The 19,847-nt window shown below is 36.1% G+C and overlaps 1 long non-coding RNA gene across 1 annotated transcript; it reads left to right on the forward strand.

Annotated features, from left to right (window-relative positions):
• Positions 1-2,075: 2,075 nt before the first annotated feature.
• Positions 2,076-18,308, forward strand: LOC137618176 (uncharacterized). The gene is made up of 3 exons (XR_011039736.1): positions 2,076-2,204; positions 15,728-15,869; positions 16,674-18,308. It is a non-coding gene; the product is annotated as an uncharacterized lncRNA (long non-coding RNA).
• The last annotated feature ends 1,539 nt before the right edge of the window (positions 18,309-19,847 follow it).

The following is a 19,847-nucleotide window of genomic DNA, read 5'->3' on the forward strand; positions in this document are numbered from 1 at the left end:
ACAGACGACCAAGCTATGAGGAAGGAGGGAGAGCCATCGGCTGGAACTCGAGTTGAACACACATTAAAGTTAAAAAAAAGGTTCAACCCACCAAAAAACACCCCATACTGTAGTATGCAAGCAGATGCAGGATTCTGGCCAGTACTAAATAAAACTCTGCTCGAGCTAGTTATGGTACATTGGCATGTTGAGGCAAGGTAACAGGGCTCAAGGGTATCCCTTGAACAAATGAGAAGTGATTCTAGAGGATGGGAGACAGAGGAATGTTTGATGACAAAAAAAAAAAAGGCAAACTAAGAGCTGGCCATAGTAAAAGCTACAAAATTGAATAGGGCGAAGACAAGATAACATGCTGCTAAACCTGGTAATAATGAAACTATGCCGAGTAAGAAGAAATAAAGATCACATGATGTTACTAAACCTGGTACAGGAATTAAGGAACTATGCTGTACAGTAGAACATAGTAAAAGATGCATTAATTATAAGCTAAGTTCAGAAGCTTTGCACTTTTCAGTTTGGGGAAAATGTTCAATGGATTGAGTACAGTAGCAGGGAACAAGGAACAAAAAGTGACTAACAAATTCCAATATAATAAATCTCGAGAAAAGATGAGGATGCCAGAGAAATACTGTAAATAAGGTTCACCCTGTCATTGAAAAGGCAAGAATGCATTTGCGATCAGTGGAAAAAAATCTTTGAGAAAGTTAGCTAAAGCAGTAAGAATTGCAGGGAAAAAAAAACTACCGGTACTGATCAATGCCCATGGAAAGTGTGTGTCGAGAGAACCATGACAAGCTAAGAATGAAAAGTTATGCTGTTGTTGAAAGTACCACTACCAAAAACTTAGAAAAAACCAGGCTCAAAGCACCTCAGAATCGGTTTTTTCGTGAATGAGTTTAAAGTATTTAGCATTTAGATTTTTAAGTTTCTTAGAAGACTACGGACTGTACCATCCTTGATTTGATTCTTCTCATGAATATGCTGGATTTGTTGAAAAAGGAATCGGAAATTTAAAGGGAATTAGTATTCAGTTAGCATTACAAACCTTAGTATGAAGAGATTCTAAAAGATTTTGATGATGCAGAATCTGTTGATTATTACAATACTGAAGTCTGTCAAGACAAGATTAGATAAGAATCTATTTCTGGATGTAAATATTAAAAAAAAACAGAAGTTACTTAATGTTTATGACGTACTGTACTGAAATTAATAATAGTTTGAAGAATTTGTTTAATTGGAACCGCATTTTGTAAGCAAAATCGAATATTATCCTAAAGAAGGAGCGGTAGCGTCTTTTCTCTTGCACCCTGTCACTAAATAGCCTCCCAGACTCTGTGCCTTGTATTGTGGCCCATATCAAACTAAATAGGCTTTTAATACTGTATTCCTAGTACTGTAATAGTACAAATATTCGTGAATAGTTAAGTGGTCTAAACATTTGGTTTTATAAATGCTATCAAAAAGCAAGAAGGTTGTATTTGAATTGAGATGGAATTTTCCTAATGAAATTTCACTTTGGAAACTAGAATTTTGATCAACATTGTTATAGCTGAACATAGTCCCAGTAACTGGCATGTTATGGTACTTTCATTACTTTTGACTCTGAAGAACCTTGAAGTAAAGACCCATTATACTAGCTGAATTTTACAGGTTTCCTTGCAAATATGGGTAAAGAATTTAATGTAACAACTATGAAATAATCTGTGTATCATTTGAAGTAAAGACCCATTATACTAGCTGAATTTTACAGGTTTTTCTTGCAAATATGGGTAAAGAATTTAATGTAACAACTATGAAATAATCTGTGTATCATTTGTCTTATTTGAGGATTCCTTTTGTTACACAAGTCACTGACAGCCTTAATTGCAGGATAGCCCTTTCATATGGTTGCCAGTAGTTTTCTGAAGATGAACAATACAAGATCCAATTCTTTCCCATGATTTTATGGGAGGAACATTGTTGAATAATCTCTGTATTTGTTTTTGTAATTTGACATTTCTGAAAATTACACAACAACTTCAGAAGTTTATTAGTTTCATGACATTTTGTGTACCCACTCTTTACTATGATCTAATGAGTTATTTTTTTCCCCCCAGACGGATCTGCTTTTGACATTGCCAACCAAACGAGGAAGTGACTGTATTTTTATACCAACTACTGTACTCCTATGACATATTTGTCATTACTATTTACAACATGTAAAGGTGAGACATGGATAAAACTAAGGCTTGGGTAAATAGGAGACTGCATATGTGAGCAAGAGACACTACAGTATATTGCAACTATTACTTTTTCTGTGTAGGCTACACTTGCTAATACATTTAAACTTGCAGGGCTCTTGAAAAATAACAAGTCATCTTGAAAATATTTTGTGCATGTTGCTTAATATTGCAGCAGTGGTAATTCTGTAGTAGAGATAGTGAAAGTGCATTTGACGAACATTTTGAAGTTGTTGATATCTACGCAAGTTTTATTCTATTAAGGCTATCCCTATCATGTTGCATTATTTAATGTAAATGTATTATAGCAGTTGCTTTTAAAGTTTTTTTTACACAATTGGTCTTTTCTTTTATTTGTATCTGCATACTATAGAGGTTGAAAGTATGCATTTTTCAAAATCTAGGGGTTTTGTATGAAGTAATTTTATGATGAAAGAATATTTGAGTAAAATTTATAAGTGACACAGAATAATTATTTTCTATTGGTTAAAAAGTAGAGCAAACTAATTAATTTTACTGAAATTGATTACTCTATAAAAATTCACTTAAATTTTCTGAGTACATGCCAGCTCAAAAATATTGTGGATTGTAGCAAAATTAACATTCCACGTTGTTTTATTGTCATGTAAGAAATGAAAGCTGTAAGAGAGGGCTTTTAAGGGATCCAGAATGGATTTTTTTGAGAGATTGGTTAAGCAAGCAGTATGGAAACACTCAGATGGAGACATTATCATTATCCAGCTTTATTTCTGTCTATCAAAACCTAAACTCTAACAGCTTAAACCTTTCTGTAATGCCCTATTCGTTTAGGCTGTGCCTGGCCCGTCTTTCTCATTTCTTTTACTTAACAGAAAGTAAAATTAACGATGGCAAGTTTCATGTTGGGAACTGAGAAGGTATATAAGCAAAATTGGGGAAAGGTGGTCTAGATATTAATTCAATTACTATAATTGCCTGTAGCTCTTAATGGGATTTTTTTTTTTAATTAAACCAGTCAAAATAACATTAGGAAAATGAGCTTTGGAAAAAAAATCATAATTGAGAATTCCTGTCGGTTAGGCTTCTATTCTAATTTTGTATTATTCTTGAATGGTTTTTTTTTTTTTTTCTAATGGCAAGTTTCTTGATACAGGGCTAGTTATAGCATTTAGTTCCTCCCTTTTAAAAGGATTCAGGCAAATATGATAGAAATAGGAATTATGACAAATTGGTTGTGGAAATATTTTATATTAATTCTCTTCATTGCTGATTTGGGTAAGTCATCCTCTTTTCAAAATATCTGAAATGGTCTTAAAGAATAATGAGTGGTAATTATAATGAAAACCGTAATACCATTCATAATGATTACAATAATAGCTAATATTGATAAGTAATACTAGTGTGTGGATGTGAGGAGATTCGGGTAATTAAAGTTTGTGGTAGGCATAAAAACTTCTGTATTCAATCTACCAGAATCCAGACATGGGTGATTCTACCTTAGATTGTCTTCTTACCATTATGGCTAAGATAAAAGATGATGATAGAAAGGCTTCTTTTGTCTTAGTTGGTGATTTCAATGCTCACAATAGGGAGTGGTTAAGTTCTTTCTCCTCCCTCTTAAGAGAATGCCTTGACGTGGTCATGTGGCTTCTTTATGTTGTTGAAGAATTGTGACTGGCAAGAGGGCTCTTGAACTGGGGGAAATTGCTCCCCTAGTTTGAATCTAAATTTCTCTCCTTTCATCTATTTCTTCTGCTCAATATCACTTTGACCTAATTCTATCAACTTTCTTTTCTTACTGTACTAACTCTGCGTATTATTTCTCTTAAGTTTATATATGTATATGTATGCATATGTTTTATTTTATTTGTTTATTTATTTATTATTGTTTCATTTAAATGGCAGGGATATTTCCACATTAGTTATTGCTGCCTGCTTAGATGAATGGGAGAAGGGATAACAGTTGGGAGGTATTTGCATTTAAAGCTATATGTGAGAGTTGGATGATCTCGGCCAGCCCGAAGATGGTTTGGACCATTTTGGCGGAAATACTCTCAAAGTTTGGGTCCTCGGAATCGGGGGGATCCAAATCCCCTGAGGTGGGACTTTTGGCTTCTGGCCAGAAGCCCATCATTACAGATATGGAGAGGATGATTCCATATTTTCTTGGTCTCAGTCCTAACAGGTGGGTTTAGCTTACACCTGTGCCTCTATACCTGTTTTGGTGAGATCCTTCGGGTAGGGTATAGAGTGGGCCATCTGGGAAGTATACTCTCATTGTGCTGATAGTGGAGAATGCAAATTTCTTTTCCAACATATGATGCTTTCTTAAAATTCTCAAGCAGATAAACAAACAAAAAACTACCAACAAAAACCAAAAAGAAAATCCCATCCTTAACTATGGACCTTTCAAACACACTCCCCATCCCCTGGTCTCGGTCCTAACAGGTGGGTTTAGCTTACACCTATGCCTCTATACTTGTATTGGTGAGATCCTTCGGGTAGGGTATAGAGTGGACCATCTGGGAAGTATACTCTTATTGTGCTGATAGTGGAGAATGCAAATTTCTTTTCCAACATATGATGCTTTCTTAAAATTCTCAAGCAGATAAACAAACAAAAAACTACCAACAAAAACCAAAAAGAAAATCCCATCCTTAACTATGGACCTTTCAAACACAAACTCCCCATCCCCTGGTCTCAGTCCTAACAGGTGGGTTTAGCTTACACCTGTGCCTCTATACCTGTTTTGGGGAGATCCTTCGGGTAGGGTATAGAGTGGACCATCTGGGAAGTATACTCTCATTGTGCTGATAGTGGAGAATGCAAATTTCTTTTCCAACGTATGATGCTTTCTTAAAATTCTCAAGCAGATAAACAAACAAAAAACTACCAACTAAAACCCAAAAAGAAAATCCCACCCTTAACTATGGACCCTTCAAACACAAACTCCCCATCCCCTGGATACACTGATTTGCCCCCCCCCCCCCCCCCCCCCCCCCCCCCCCCCCGCGCACTGTTGACGACTTCTGTTAATTTGATTAGGGAAAATTTTGTTGATGACCTCGGAACTGGAAAGGACCATTCTACAAATATTTCAAAATATTGTAATTTAGGCAACACAAGGAAACTTCGAATACTTCGTTACCCAAATTCCAATAGAGACAAACTATGGTAATATATATAAAGCATTTGAGTGCTATGGATGTATAAAAGAAATAAGGATAAAACTTGATGAAAAATGGGATTCATGGATATCTTACAGTAGTTAGGACGAAGCATTTAAAGCAATAAGTAACATGCATAATATTAAAATTAATAACTTTAATGCTATGGCTGCTCTCTTCGATAAGGTAACAAAGGATTTGGATGTATATAGGCCTGCCGACTGGTTGAAAAAGACGCCGATTTAGATATGCCTTCCCAGAGAAAGCCAAAACTACCAGTGTGGCTTATAGCTGAATCAAAGGGGTTACAGGGAATTATTTCAAAATATGCAAATTAATTCAGAAAAAGTTGGAATAACTATTGCACCGGGAGATACATCTCATTTTGGAAAAAAGTTTCCTTATCCATGCCAAATCAAGCGCACAATCTGTAATACAGTTCAACCTAAAAGGAAATAAGGATGATATCAAGTTGTCAAACCGACCTCAAGTTTAGCTACAGAAGGGGAGTAGTTTTTAACAGAGATCTGTATGAATTTACGGAGGAGATACTGGCTAAGTGTCCACTAAATGTATGGATACACAAAATCCCAGGTACAGCAATGAATACAGCAATGATTATCCTTACGTTCAAGGATGCTGATGTACCTTTTCATATTACCACGGTATATTAACACTTGGGCATTGTCCATATCTGTACAGCCTTCATCCCCCATTACAAAAAGAAACTTGCCTGATGCACCTGTAGTGCAAAAGTTGCAAAAACCTAGAATCTTGCCATCTATTAATTGTAAGAAAGACTTCCATCTCTCCCATCCTCCTCCATTAGAAACAAAGTTATGACATCAAATAAATTTTGTTTTCTGTTGATGTTTTTAATGAACCGGAAGATAAATTGAATAAATCGGAAATTGAAGTTGAGGTTTGCCATCCGCCTTAACCAATAGATCTAAAGGACACAAAGAAAATAAACGTAAAACCCAACATATCAAGACCATCTCTGAAGAAACCTACTGTTAATAATTTTAGATTAAATACTGCTAATGGGGAGACCTCATCCAAGATGTCTTCCAGAAATAATCCATAGTAGTCTTCTTCATTTTGCAATGGAATTGTCAGGGTTTAAGGGCCAAATCTTTAGAACTTACACTCCTAATTCATGAACATTCCCCATAATTGTATGTCTACAGGAAAGTAATGTTGATGCTAGCACTCCTTGTCCTCGAGAGAGTGTAAGCTATAGAACACCACATAATCAACAAGCAGGGAGCTATGGCCTAAGTCTAGTGTACGTTTGTCGAGATATTCCCCAAATACCGTTGTCTATTTGTACACCCCCTGCAGGCAATGGTTGTACTAATTGATATAGGGAGAAAATATATAATATGCTCTCTGCATTTACCTCCAAATGATATTTTGTATGATAATTTATAAGTCATTCAACAGCGCCCTCAACATTTACTCTTATTGGGAGATATGAATAGTAGACATCCATTATGGGGTGATGTTTTAGCAAACACAAGGGGCAATATTATATCAATTGTGGAGAATGAGGATGCCGGACTTCTTAATACAGGAGAACCCACACTTTCATGTCCAGACAGGAATGTTGTCATCGTCGTGTATCGACACGTGAATCGCAAGCTCTAATTGCACTCTCGACTTAGATTGAAGGACGTTAGATGATTGGCATACTAATGATCGTTCACCAAATCACCAATTATTATAAACGCCAACAATGGTCCACCTTTAGAGAGATCGCCATGATGGAATTTTGATAAGGTGGACTGGGATAGATTTCGTGAGCTAAGCGAAATTGAAGGGAATGCAGAACAGTGAAAATATTGACGATGCCATAGACCTACTGAGTGGAACCCTTCATAAAGCAGGATTGATTTATTGATTGATTGAGGAGTTAATTCACTTCCAAAGCCATAGTATTATTCAAACGACGACTAGTCCTTTGGTGGTCTTCAGAACTAACTGCCCTGCACACAGCCACAAGGTCTTTAACGTGATTGCGCAGATGCCATACTGAGGAGAACTTAATTATATTAAGAAATGTACAGCACAGTTCAGTCGTGCCATGAAAGAAACTAGGTGTCAGTCGTGGGTATCTTTTGTTTCCTCCATTAACAGTAGAACACCCCCTTTACTTTTTATGGAGGAAAGTAAAAAAAAAAAATAGCCGGCAAATTCCATCCCCCTACCCACCACCAGTGTTGAGGGTGAATGATCAGTATGTGACAGAAGCAACCGAGGTTAGCAATGCTCTGGCTGATCATTTTTCAAATGTATCGTGCAAGTGTGGAGCAGTTCCAGGTTACCAGTTTAGGAGCATTAAAAAATTTTAAATTTTGCAACATAGGATGAGTCATACAATTCTCTTTACTGTAAGAAAATTTGATTCTGCTCTTAAGTGTAATGATATAGCCCCTGGACCCGATGGAATTCCATATGCAATGATTAAATATGTACCTGTTGATAACAAGTTATTCATTTTAGGCATTATTAATGGAAGATGGCATGATCACAGTTATCTAAGTGGTTGGGAACTAGCCATTATTTTAGCCTTTTTAAAACCCGGAAAGAATAAGTTTGTAGTTACAAACTATCGACTAATTGCATGGACATCTTGTTTATGTAATATCATGGGGAAGATGGTCAATGCAAGACTGATGTGGTACCCATCCAGTGTGGGTTTAGGAAAATGCACTCGACTGATGTGTTGATACGACTCGAGTCCTCTATTTGTGAAGCCTTTGCTTCCACACAGTACTGTGTAACAGCTTTTTTTTTTTTTTTTTTTTTTTTTTTTTTTTTTTTTTTTTTTCTTAACCTAGAAAAGGCATATGACACTGCATGGAGATTTGGTATACTTAAAACCATACATGAATTGGGATTACAAGGAGAGCTACCATTGTTCATTCAATCTGTTATTTCACATAGATTTTTTCGAGTGAGTGGGGGAAATGTCAGGAAGGAGATCCCCAGGGTAGTGTGCGGAGTGTAATCTTACTTGCGCTAGCCGTTAATGGGATATCCTCTGTCATTCCTCAAGATATTCTCTCCATATCATTTGCTGGAGCTAGAATGGCAATAGTCGAGAGAAAACTACAACTTGCAATTGATAAAATTATTCAGTGAGGTGATATGAATGGGTTCAAGTTTTCAACATCCAAACTACAGTACTGATGTCCATTTCTGTAATATTCGGGGAGTACATCCAGACCCTGGTATTTACATTAAAGGTCAATGGATTCCATGTGCAAGTGAAGCAAGGTTTTTGGGCTTGATATTTGATTATAGGCTGACATGGGTTCCTCACTTAAAATCATTAAAAGCAAAATGTCTTGATGCCCTGAGGCTTTTAAAAGTTTTGTCCCACACGTCATGGGGGCAGACCGAAAACAATTTTAAAGTTATAAAAAACCTTAATTTTTTTCAAATTAGTTATGGGTGTGAGATATATTCCTCAGCCACCCCAAGTCGACAAAAGATTTTAGATTCTATACACCATAATGGTATCAGATTGGCAACAGGAGCATATTTAGAACTTCGCCTATTCAAAGCCTCCTTGTTGATGCTGTAGAATCCGTTAGACCTTTACCGAAAGTCTTCTATTATTCGGTATTGGTTTAGGTTGCAAAGGCTTCCTAATTCTTTAGCCTGTCAGACTGCAAGCTTTGTAAAGCACTCGACATACTTTGAGATGCACCCAAAATCCCCTCAAGTTCACGGTTTTCGGGTGAAACAACTGATACAGTCTTCATACAGTTAGAAGTAAGGTGATTCCATTTAAAATATCAACACCTCCATAGAAATTACCAGAGGTATCTTTATGTAAATATTTTGTTGGAGTCAAAAAGAATGTGACATAGAAGCCAGGTCTCTCTTTATGAACATGTTGCAGAACATAAGGAATTTACTTATATATATACAGATGGCTCTAAATCTGATGGTGGTGTTGGATTTGGAGTATATAGTAATGCTTTTAATTGTAGAGGTGCACTTCCTTTAACAGCTTCCATATTCCAAACTATACAGTATACTAACCACTATCGAGAAAATAGCATTACAAGGAGAGGACAATTTTACAATTTTCAGTGATGCAAGAAGTGTCCTAAAAGTTTCAGGAGTTTTTAATTCCAATTGTTTTGAAGATTTTAGAATGGCTTTTAGTTATTGGTATGAAAGGTACAATGGTTCGATTTTGTTGGGTTGCTGCACAAGTAGGTGTCTGGAAATGAGAAGGGAGATTCACTGGCCAAGAATGCTGCAGCTGTGTTGCTACCAAGAAGGTATCCCATTCTCAGTAATGTTTTTTTACCTACAATTATGAATTTTATTAATAATAATTGGGAATGGCATTGGGATGATTTACTGAAGGTGAGAGAAATAAGTAATGTTATATCTCCTTGGAGGTATAACGGGATGCCCGCAAATAGACTACTCTTTGTCGTCTCCGCATTGGTCACACTCGGTTGACACACAGTTTTTGCTGGCTGGCCAACATCAACCATATTGCGACGATGTTTGGTACCATTGACAGCGAGGCATTTGTTGACCGAATGCCTCACATGCAGTTGTGAAAGACATAGATATGTTTGAGGCTTGAGGTGAGGATTGCAAGTTCATCCTTGCCAAGATTCTTGGACATGTCCTACCCTGCCAGTGGTATTTATAGTTATATTTCGGAAGCAGGTCTTCCAAAAGATATTAAACTTTTAAAATGACACCTTTGGTTTCATGGTGTTAATTGAATATTCTTTTATTTATTTTCTATTTACAATAAACTATATCGGCGTCAATGACCTTAGATGTCAGGATGCCAGAAAACCTGAAATCAGTCAATCAATCTTTTTTCCCCTACCGATCACCATGGCTTAAGAGCTTTACTTTGCCTCTGAATCGGGCTGTGAGCAAATCGCAAGTGAAGCTACTAACAGGTCTGGAAACTGCTTTTACCTCTTATACACACTCCCCTGACTTTATAATAAGTAAAGTTGGTTCTCCAGTCAGGACATCTGATCATGCCTTGATTTCATTAGTAGTGAAGACTGAGCAGCCTGTCCCTGATGTATCGTACTCTTGCAAGATTTATATGAAATCTCAAGCAGACTGGAATGGGATTTCGCATGATCTTTTGGGTTTGAATTGGTCACAATTGTATAGTATTGTTGATCCTGTTATCCCTTTGAATGAGAAGCTAGTCAACATAATTGATAGGCGTATCCCTTCTCGTGTGCTAAGGTACCGAGTGAAGGACAAACAGTGGTTCAATGTTAATTGTAGACATGCTTATTTGGAAAAGCAGGAGGCCTATCATCTTTGGAAGGGTAACAGATCAGATTTGACTGGAATAATAATACTCTGCTTGGAGCTTCAACTGAAAAGGAATACAATCTAACCATAAAAGAAACCCTTTCTGGTACAACCCAGGAACATAAGTGGTGGATTACCCTCAAATCTGCACTCTTTGGTGTAGACGCAACAGTTCCTTATCTACTTGAACCAGATGGATGTCACTCATTGTCCAAAGGAAAAGACAGCCCTTCTGGCTGATGTGTCACAGTAAGCAGAGTAATGAGAAACTTGAACTTCCTTATTCCTGTTTTTCCGAGGCTAAACTAACTAGTTTAGCTTTTCGATCTCGGGAAATTAAAGCTCTATTGATGGACCTTGATGCTTATGGAGGTGTAGACCCAAATGGCATGTTTCCTTTGTTTTTTTTTTTATAAAGACTGCAGATTTCTTGGCTCCCATGTCATTTTGTGCAAGTTAGCAAGAAAAGGAGCTTTTAGCACTTGGAGAATTGGTAATGTTACTCCTCTATGGAAATGTGTTTGTGGTAGCTCAAGTCCCACTGATTACCGCCCAATTTCCATAACTCCCATATTATCTAAAGTTTTTGAGCGTCTTCTGGCAAAACATCTTAATAGGTTTGCGAAAGGTAAACATCTGTTCCCTAGTTTGCAATTTGGTTTTCGTAAAGGCCTTAGAGTATGTGATGCCCTTCTTACAATCTCCAATTCTGTACAGAAATCACTTGATTATGGTCAGGAAGTTGGTATGATTGGCCTTGATATTAATGCTGCCTTTGACAGTGTTAATCATGAGGCCCTTTTTTTCAAATTCAAACAGTTGGGAGTGGGTGGGTCATTTCTCAGCATTATTATTGAATTTTTATGTAATAAATCTCCATTATTGTTGGTCACCATAGTGAATATAGGAGTGTGATATCTGGTGTTCCACGGTGTTATGTTCTTGGGTCGTTACTTTTAATCTTATACACATGACATGTGGTTTGGCCTAGAAAACAAGCTTGTTGCATAAGCAGTTATGTTACTTTGCATAAATTCCATCTCCTGAATGTAGATCTAGGGTTGCTGGATCCCGTAATAGAGATCTACCTAAAATTACCGCATGGTGCAAATTTTGGGGTAGGAAGTTGAATCCTATCAAAACTAAAGTATGATTGTAAGTAGGTCAAGGACAGTGGCTCCTCAACATCTTGATCTCAGCATTGATTGTTTCTTTAACTTTGTATGACATTTATAATTTTAGGTGTGATTCTCGACAGCAAATATACTTTTGAGAAATACTTAAGGTCTGTTTCTTTTTCAATTGCAAAAAAGATTGGCTTATTGAGGCCTAAATTTTTCTGGTGATTAATCTATTCTGAAGTGTTTTAATTCTTTTCATTCTACCTTGTTTTGAGTATTTTTCTCCTGTCTGGACTTCAGCTGCTGATTCTCATCTTAATTTGTTGGGCAGGAACTTACGGTCTATTAAATTTCTTATTCCCGATCTAGATATTAATCTTTGGCACCATCGTTCAATTACTTCATTATGCATGTTGCCCATGATTTTTCATAATTCTGACCATCCTTTACAATCAGATCTTCTGGACAGTTCCATCCTGTTCGTAATATTAGGCATGCAGTTAATTCTAATAGCCAGGCCTTCTCTAGCATGAGGCTTAGTACTACACAGTATTCTAAAGTTTTATTCCAGCTGTGGCCAAGTTGTGGAATGATCTTCTTAATCAGGTAGTTGAATCAGTAGAACTACAAAAGTTCAAAGTTGCAGCAAATGTTTTTTTTGGCTCAAACCATGACGTCCTGATGGAAGGTTCCTTTGTAGCTTCCTGAGGGTATATATGACTACAGTAGATATTCACAGAGAATTAAACTAAAGGTTTCACAGAATTCTAACTTCTGGCGCGAGTACCCTAAAGGTTTCCCTTTAGGGTATCGTATATCAACAGGGGACGTATGCTTGACACGCCACATGGCTATCTGCACCCCACATAGCGTTTACAAGTCTTTTTGTAGTTTATATATGAAGCATGTCTTAATGTTCTTAATGTATTTTAGAGTTTATTTTTATTTTTCATTATTTATATCATTTATTTGCTTGATTCCTTTCCTCGCTGGGTTATTTTTCCCTGTTTGAGCCGTTGGGCTTATAGCATCTTACTTTTTCCACTAGGGTAGTAGCTTGGCTAGTAATAACGATAATGTATATACAGTACTACAGTAATCAGTTGTAATGCTATTTACCTTGAAATTGCTGCTGTTTGTTTATACAGTACTAAAGTAATCAATTTCAATCAAGGAGGTTTAAGGGCTGGAGATGCCCCTGACCAGATAAGTGAAGTTGGCCATCTCGGCCAAGTGTAGGCATAAAGGTCGCCACCTAAGGGCTGGGAGCTCATTATATGCCCATTATCTGGATTGACATGCTACGAATTATCCCTGCTCTTCAGAATCTTCATGTGATGCTTATGAATGTAATTAAAGATTCGACTTTTAAATCTTACTATTACATTTCATTGGTAAGTGCTTTATTTTCAATGTTATGCTTACCACATCCTCGAACTATATGAAATATGGTACCAGCAATTAGACTGAAAACTGGGATTCACTAGTGTTTCATTTTGAGCAGTGTAGATGAAAGCTGATGCAACACACAAAACCAGTAATTCATTATCATGTTGATGATGGATGCAATAGGAATTGAGCAGCAAATAGATCTAACGGTTTTGTTGACATGGGTACTGAAGTGGATGATGATAGCATTCCAGTTGCAAAAGAAGCACTTTACTAAGGTGAAATCGGTGAATGACAGTTGGAAATAACTAATAGGCTATTTTTTGATAAACGAACTAGGTGCAGATGAGTGTGTTAATTTAAGGCAATGTTTGGGTAAGCTGCATTCAGTGGGAGTCAAAATTATCTCTTGACTTTTGCTGGACTATCAGCGAATGCTGCTATGGCCAAAGAGCTTGGTTGCAGTCTAGATTCTAAAAATTTAAATAAATAAACTCTTAAGTGATTCAAGAGCAGATATTTGTTTTTCTACCAATGCCATATGCAAATGTTAATTAGGAATTCAATAGTGGGAAAAAAAAATTTGTTGATGGGGAGGGAAACTTTTTATCAAGTGGAATTTCATTGAAGAATTACTTAAGCTTCAAGAATGCGAGGGTTGGCATTTTGGGAATAAATTAAGATAACATCTTAAATTGAGAAAAAGAGATGAATGTTTAACTTGCAGAACAGTTACTAAGTGAATCTGTTGAAAAATCTCCAGTTTTGTCTTCATAACTATTTCGTAGAGTTCAAGGGATTCAAAGCATCGATCAATTTCATTACCATTATAAATATTTTTAGTGATGAATTCAAGGAATTTGTGTGGGTAGGGTATTAAAAGACCAATACAAAAGGATAATGATAGATTCTTTGAAGATTTTTGGTCCATGTTGTTTTATATCAAAGACAACTTAAACCTCCATGTGGTAAATCTTTAATACCAATTGCAAAACTTACTTTCTTGGATTCATAATTTTATACAGAGTTTGATTAAAATATATGATTATCTAATGGGTTGTCCTGAACTGCAATCAACCTTTTTGTTAATGTATAACATGAGTCAAGATCACCTAGAACTTTTTTTTTGTCATGTTAGATCTATGGGAGGATGCAATAACAACCCAGCTTACAAATAAATTTTAGTTCATAATGACATGCAGGATGCACTCAAAGGTGACTGTATACCCCTGGAATCAGTAAACCTTCTCCGGTTTAAAGCAGAGTTAGGCACTATGCTCTTCCATACAACAATTCTGTTCAAGCCATAAATTTGTTAACGGATAAGGATAGGAACAAAATTTTTAATGTCGACAGTTTTGAGATTAGATAGTCAGCTAATTTTGATGACTATGATGATTACACGGATCTTCCAAGTAGGCAACATTTGTTATTGTGTTCAAGCAGCATTGTTAGATATGTGGGATTTGTCGTCTTTAAAATGAAAAAAAATAATTGAAGTATCAAATTCGTATCAATGATTTTACTGGTACTGTACTGATATAACAACTCTGCATTCTTTAATGAGATTGAAAAATAAAGGGCCTCCAATACACTCATCTGATGACATGATAAATATATGCGTGTGCTGTGAAAAGAAATTCAAGAGACTTGATAGCAATTGACAGTGATACGCATATGGAATTTTATAGAAAGGTTATGCAAAAAAATTTAATGTTAGATGATTATGCCTTTATAAATATATTTTCAATATTTTAGCATATGTACAAAACTGAACCAGGTAGTAATAATGTTTTACTCATTCAGTGTTGCAGAGAAATACCTGATCAGAAGTTTTTATGCTGTTAAAAAGTATTTAGTAAGACTACTGGCAAAAAATGACATTCGTCAGACGTATACAAAACATACTTTAAGTGGCCACCAGTCACTTCCTGAATGAATTGTATGTCAACGTATAGTTAAAAAAACCTTGACACTAATAGTTTCCTATTGACCTTATTGACTAATTCGCTTTAGATGCCAGAAGTCGCTTTATCTTAAATCCTTGTAACCTGATGAAAACCGAGGGAATTATCCTTTTACCAATTAAATTTAAATCACTATCTTCCATTACCCTGTCCGAGGAATTGATCCTTCTTAGGATTATCATAATACTCGAGAGTAATGCGGAAATGGTAAAGAGTTACTCTCCTCCCAGGTCGAAAGCTTTCTGCCTACGGTAGGGGGTGTGTCGGCTATGACAGTTGGCTTCACCATTTCCATAGGCATCGACTACCTGCACCACCTCCACCCATTTAACCTCTTTGGTTGTAATGCCATTTACCTTGCAATTGGTGTTGTTTCTATACATAGACAGCTATTGTAACAGTGACTGGATGGAATTTGATTAGAATCTGTTCAGGGAATTGCAATGCGACATAAGCCAAGAGTGCCTGTCTGACAATAAATGGCTCTTTGTCTTTAAATAGTTTAAACCAAAGTAATTTTAAGTGTTTTATTATGTAATAACTTCGTTTCTCTTTTTCAGTGAACAGAATGCCCTCTTTGGTTGGAATGTTTTGTCATAAAAGGGCAAGCAGCACTACAAGATATGTACATCTTAAAATTTCCTGGAGAATATCTACAAATGTGTGAGGAAATTTTGTATGCTGAATTGTAATGAGGTATCGGTAGGTGTTTAATGAATGTGAAATTGGTTTCATTGGGGGGATTTTTCAACTAGGGTGGATAGTAATGCTTCTTAAATGGAGTTGGAACTACAGAATGAAAGCTTGTTTTGCATAAACTTGAATTAAGGTTTGAAAAGATAGAGCCAATACAGATAAAACTGAATTATTGAAATTAAAGGTGAAAGGTAGTTTGTACAAAGTCCCAGCCAGTGGATCTTTTTTTAATATTCTTAAATTTTTATTAAAGATATTAATTACAAGAATATAGTGAGTTCAAGAAATATAATCTCTTAATATTCTGAGATTTGATTAAAGAAAAACTTGTAGTTTAAAATCTTCAACTTCTGAGATTGGCATTGCATTCCCTGTCATTTCACTAATAACTGTTGGTCAGTTCTGTGCATTGTGCAAATGTTTAGGTATCTGACCAGTAATGTTAGAAAACAACTTGGGGAAAGCAGTAAAGGCCTCTTTATTTTAAGATTAAAAGACCAAATTAGGGGACTACTTGTAGAATTAAGTCAAATTAGGGAAAGGGTGCGACAATGGTCCCTGGCCCAAGTAGCAATAATGGTGATAATAATAGTAATTATGCAAGATTCCTATTTTAGTAAATTTTGCATGACTGCCATCATATGCTGTAATTGTAATTATAACTTAAATCTTTAGATCACTAAAGGCATTCAACATAAAAGTCTTTGATGTCACTTGCGGCCCGGTAATAGCTCATTGTCTTCATCCTGATATTTGTATGCCAATAGGTCTTAGTGACATGCCAAAATTAGTTTTTTCTTGATTTCTCAGATATAATCATCTTGGGAATTGTGATGATCAAGAATACTTCAAATTAATTTATCAATATTGCAACGGAATCCAGATGCTGCTGCTGCTGTAATAGAAAATGTTAGTCACAATAACTCATTAATTGAACTTTGGATTGCTCATGGTTCTTTTGAAGTGTGGTATAGGCTCCTCTTGGTTAGGATTGATTTTAATAAAACCTGTATATGTTATGATTACCATGATATCAGGTAGTAGGCAATTTAAATTATCAGAATAATTTATCTAAATTTGGATAATCTGATATTAAAGAAATTTACCACTTCAAGAGAACAATCTCCCAAAAATGTTAATTGCATCAGATAGCCCATAGCTCAGGATCTTATTTTAACATCACATTTAAGCTAATTCAATATTTATGTAGGTAAATGTCATTACCAAAATTTGTTTATCAGTAAAGTAATTCACATGATTTGTTACTTCTACTGTAGTTGACCTGTTTAATTGCAGGCAGTGCATTAATTATGCGGAATAGAAACCGTTTTGTAAGCTTTTCTTTGTGGTATTTTCAGATGTGGTGTATTTCCAGATATGGTAACCTAGAGGCCAGCAAGTCAATATCTACATTGGCCAGGTCATTTTTGGCAAAACTAGAGATTGTTTAAAAAATTTTATGCAGTTTCATAGATTACAGTAGTTTATCTAGCTTTCATTACAGTAGGGACTTTTAGTTTGGGTATTCATTGCAATTAATGAAAAATGGAAGTTCATAATTTTTTGGTAGCTTTTAAGCAGTTGACCAATTATGGCAAAGATCAGAATTAATTTCTTGATAGCTTCTAAGTCTGGAAATACTGTCCTGTGATAGTCATTGGTAGGTTATGTAAAAATCTAGTTTGATGCTAGCAGTATATCATTCTGAAATACTGAGGGGTAAAAGAATAGAATTTGTTCTCCAATGGAGAGACTGCCATATTTTCAAGCATTAGATAGTTTCATAGATTTATATTAATTTTGCATTGAAAATAAAGCTTTATAAAAAATTAATACAGAACTGTTCAATGTTGTAGTGGGAGCATTATTATGGCTTATCTGGATATTTCCAATATTTCAAAACACTGCTGGCGTGTGGATGTTCGAAATTGAAACATTACATTCAAAGGAATTTTATATTAGTGATTGTATGTTAAAAAGTGGCTTATTGAAGATATTTTTCAGACACAGGATCATAAAGGTAGTCTGGTCTAGTATGCTGATACTAGTTTTGAAAGGATGTTATCCCAATAATTTGTTCTAGTTTGAGAATTCTAAATAAATCCAAAATAGATGCTGTTTCAAAGTAAGATAGATTGTGTATTTTAGAATTTAACCATTATTTAATTAAAGGGCTATTAGGTAGTATTATGGTATTTTAGACTATAATTGATGAGTGAACTCAATTTGCAATTGAGGATTGTTGGATTTTTCTTATATATAAGATAAAGGTTTGTAAATGAACTATTAAAACTGTAAAATTTTAAGGGAATTTTTAGATGGCAAACAAATTTCTTTTGTATTATACTGTATCAAGATTGCTAAGTAGCACCAATAATGTCAGGTCTATGATTGTTACTTCATTCGTAGGTGTACTTTCTTGATCTTTAAAGCATAGGAATTTTCCGAGAGCACTTTTATTTTGCAAACCTTTTCATGAAAAGGAAAATTTATTACTTATAAATATGCTAAACTAATTGGGTAGTTTGCACTTTAATTACCCATATGATTATATGTAAAGGAGGTATTAACGTAGCCTCATGGAGTTAGATTAATATCAGGACATCAATGATATTTTGTACTAGTTATCAAAAGCAATCTTTTACAGAGTGTTTAGTTTCATATAGGTATAAACTTTTTTGGGCTCAAGCCATGACGTCCTGATGGAAGGTTCCTTCAGTAGCTTCCTTAGGGTATATATGACTGTACTGTAGTAGATATTCCCAGAGAATTAAACTAAAGGTTTCGCAAAATTCTAACTTCTGGCACGAGTACCCATAAGGTGTCCCTTTAGGATATCTTATAATAACGGGGAACGTATGCTTGACACGCCACATAGCGTTTACGCTTCGAGCGGGAAGTGTGGCAAGTTATGGGAGGAGCAGTTACTAAGTTCTCCTTCGTTACTGTTACGGTACTCTGTGACGTCATAACCGCCACCATCTTGGTTGATGTCACTGTTGCGCGCCTTCCTCATTCCTTCTTACGTAACGTTTGTGACCAGGTGCTTTTTCCCAGTTATTCACTTGTATTATCATCATGTCACAATCTTCTGCCTCGCCTTCTTCTGGAAAGTTGAGTACAATATTCTTGTATTGTATAAATCAGCTCTGGCCGTAAAGTAACGCCGTTTTATTTCAAAATACCGTGTTTTGTGGCGGAGCTGTGCCTTGACCGGAGGCGTCATGACGCTGACACTGTTGTTTGCTTCGCATGCTTTATTTAGTTAGCCAGAACAACCTTCCCGGTCTTATAACTAATGATCAGCATAAGTTATTTATTCTTCATTGCTAGGAATTAATTATATTTTGCCGTTAGTCTTCTTTTTCGGCGAGTGTAGGTAGCCGAATTCGTAGGCTCGATAGCTTAGGCGTTATTGTTTACTTTCATGCATGATATGAAAGTGTTCCTGGTGTTAATTTATGAAATGAAAATGTTAGGCATTTATACATATAAGATTCAGTGATTGCACATGTTTTTTCTCCTCCTAGGAAGTATACAAGGGGGTTTCGATCTTGGTAGTCGAGTCCCTTGCCCCTAACCTATTGCACATGTTTTTTCTCCTTCTAGGAAGTATACAAGGGGTTTCGATGATCTTGGTAGTCGAGTCCCCTGCCCCTAACCTAACGCTAGGGCTTTTGTATACTTTCTCACCTCCCCAGTTACCTTATCCAAGGTAATCTCCTCCCTCTGAGGTAGCCCAGGCTACATCCTAGCCCTCCTTACTTTGAATCGTATTCAAGTGAGGTTAGGCTAGGATTTTATTTCCCCTCTCATAGCCATAGTACATGAGCTTTGAGTTTGGGACAGAACCTCGGAGTACCAGTCGTTTGCCCCCCCAGCTACCCCATTAGGTGAATGAACTCTCCTTTTGGTCTCTGCTGGTCGGCAAAGGTGGGGGGGGGGCTCTGCCCTTCCCCCTAGACCACACCTGGTAGGGGTACG

This window comes from Palaemon carinicauda, chromosome 24, assembly GCF_036898095.1.
Source record: "Palaemon carinicauda isolate YSFRI2023 chromosome 24, ASM3689809v2, whole genome shotgun sequence".
In the NCBI taxonomy this organism is placed as follows: domain Eukaryota; kingdom Metazoa; phylum Arthropoda; class Malacostraca; order Decapoda; family Palaemonidae; genus Palaemon; species Palaemon carinicauda.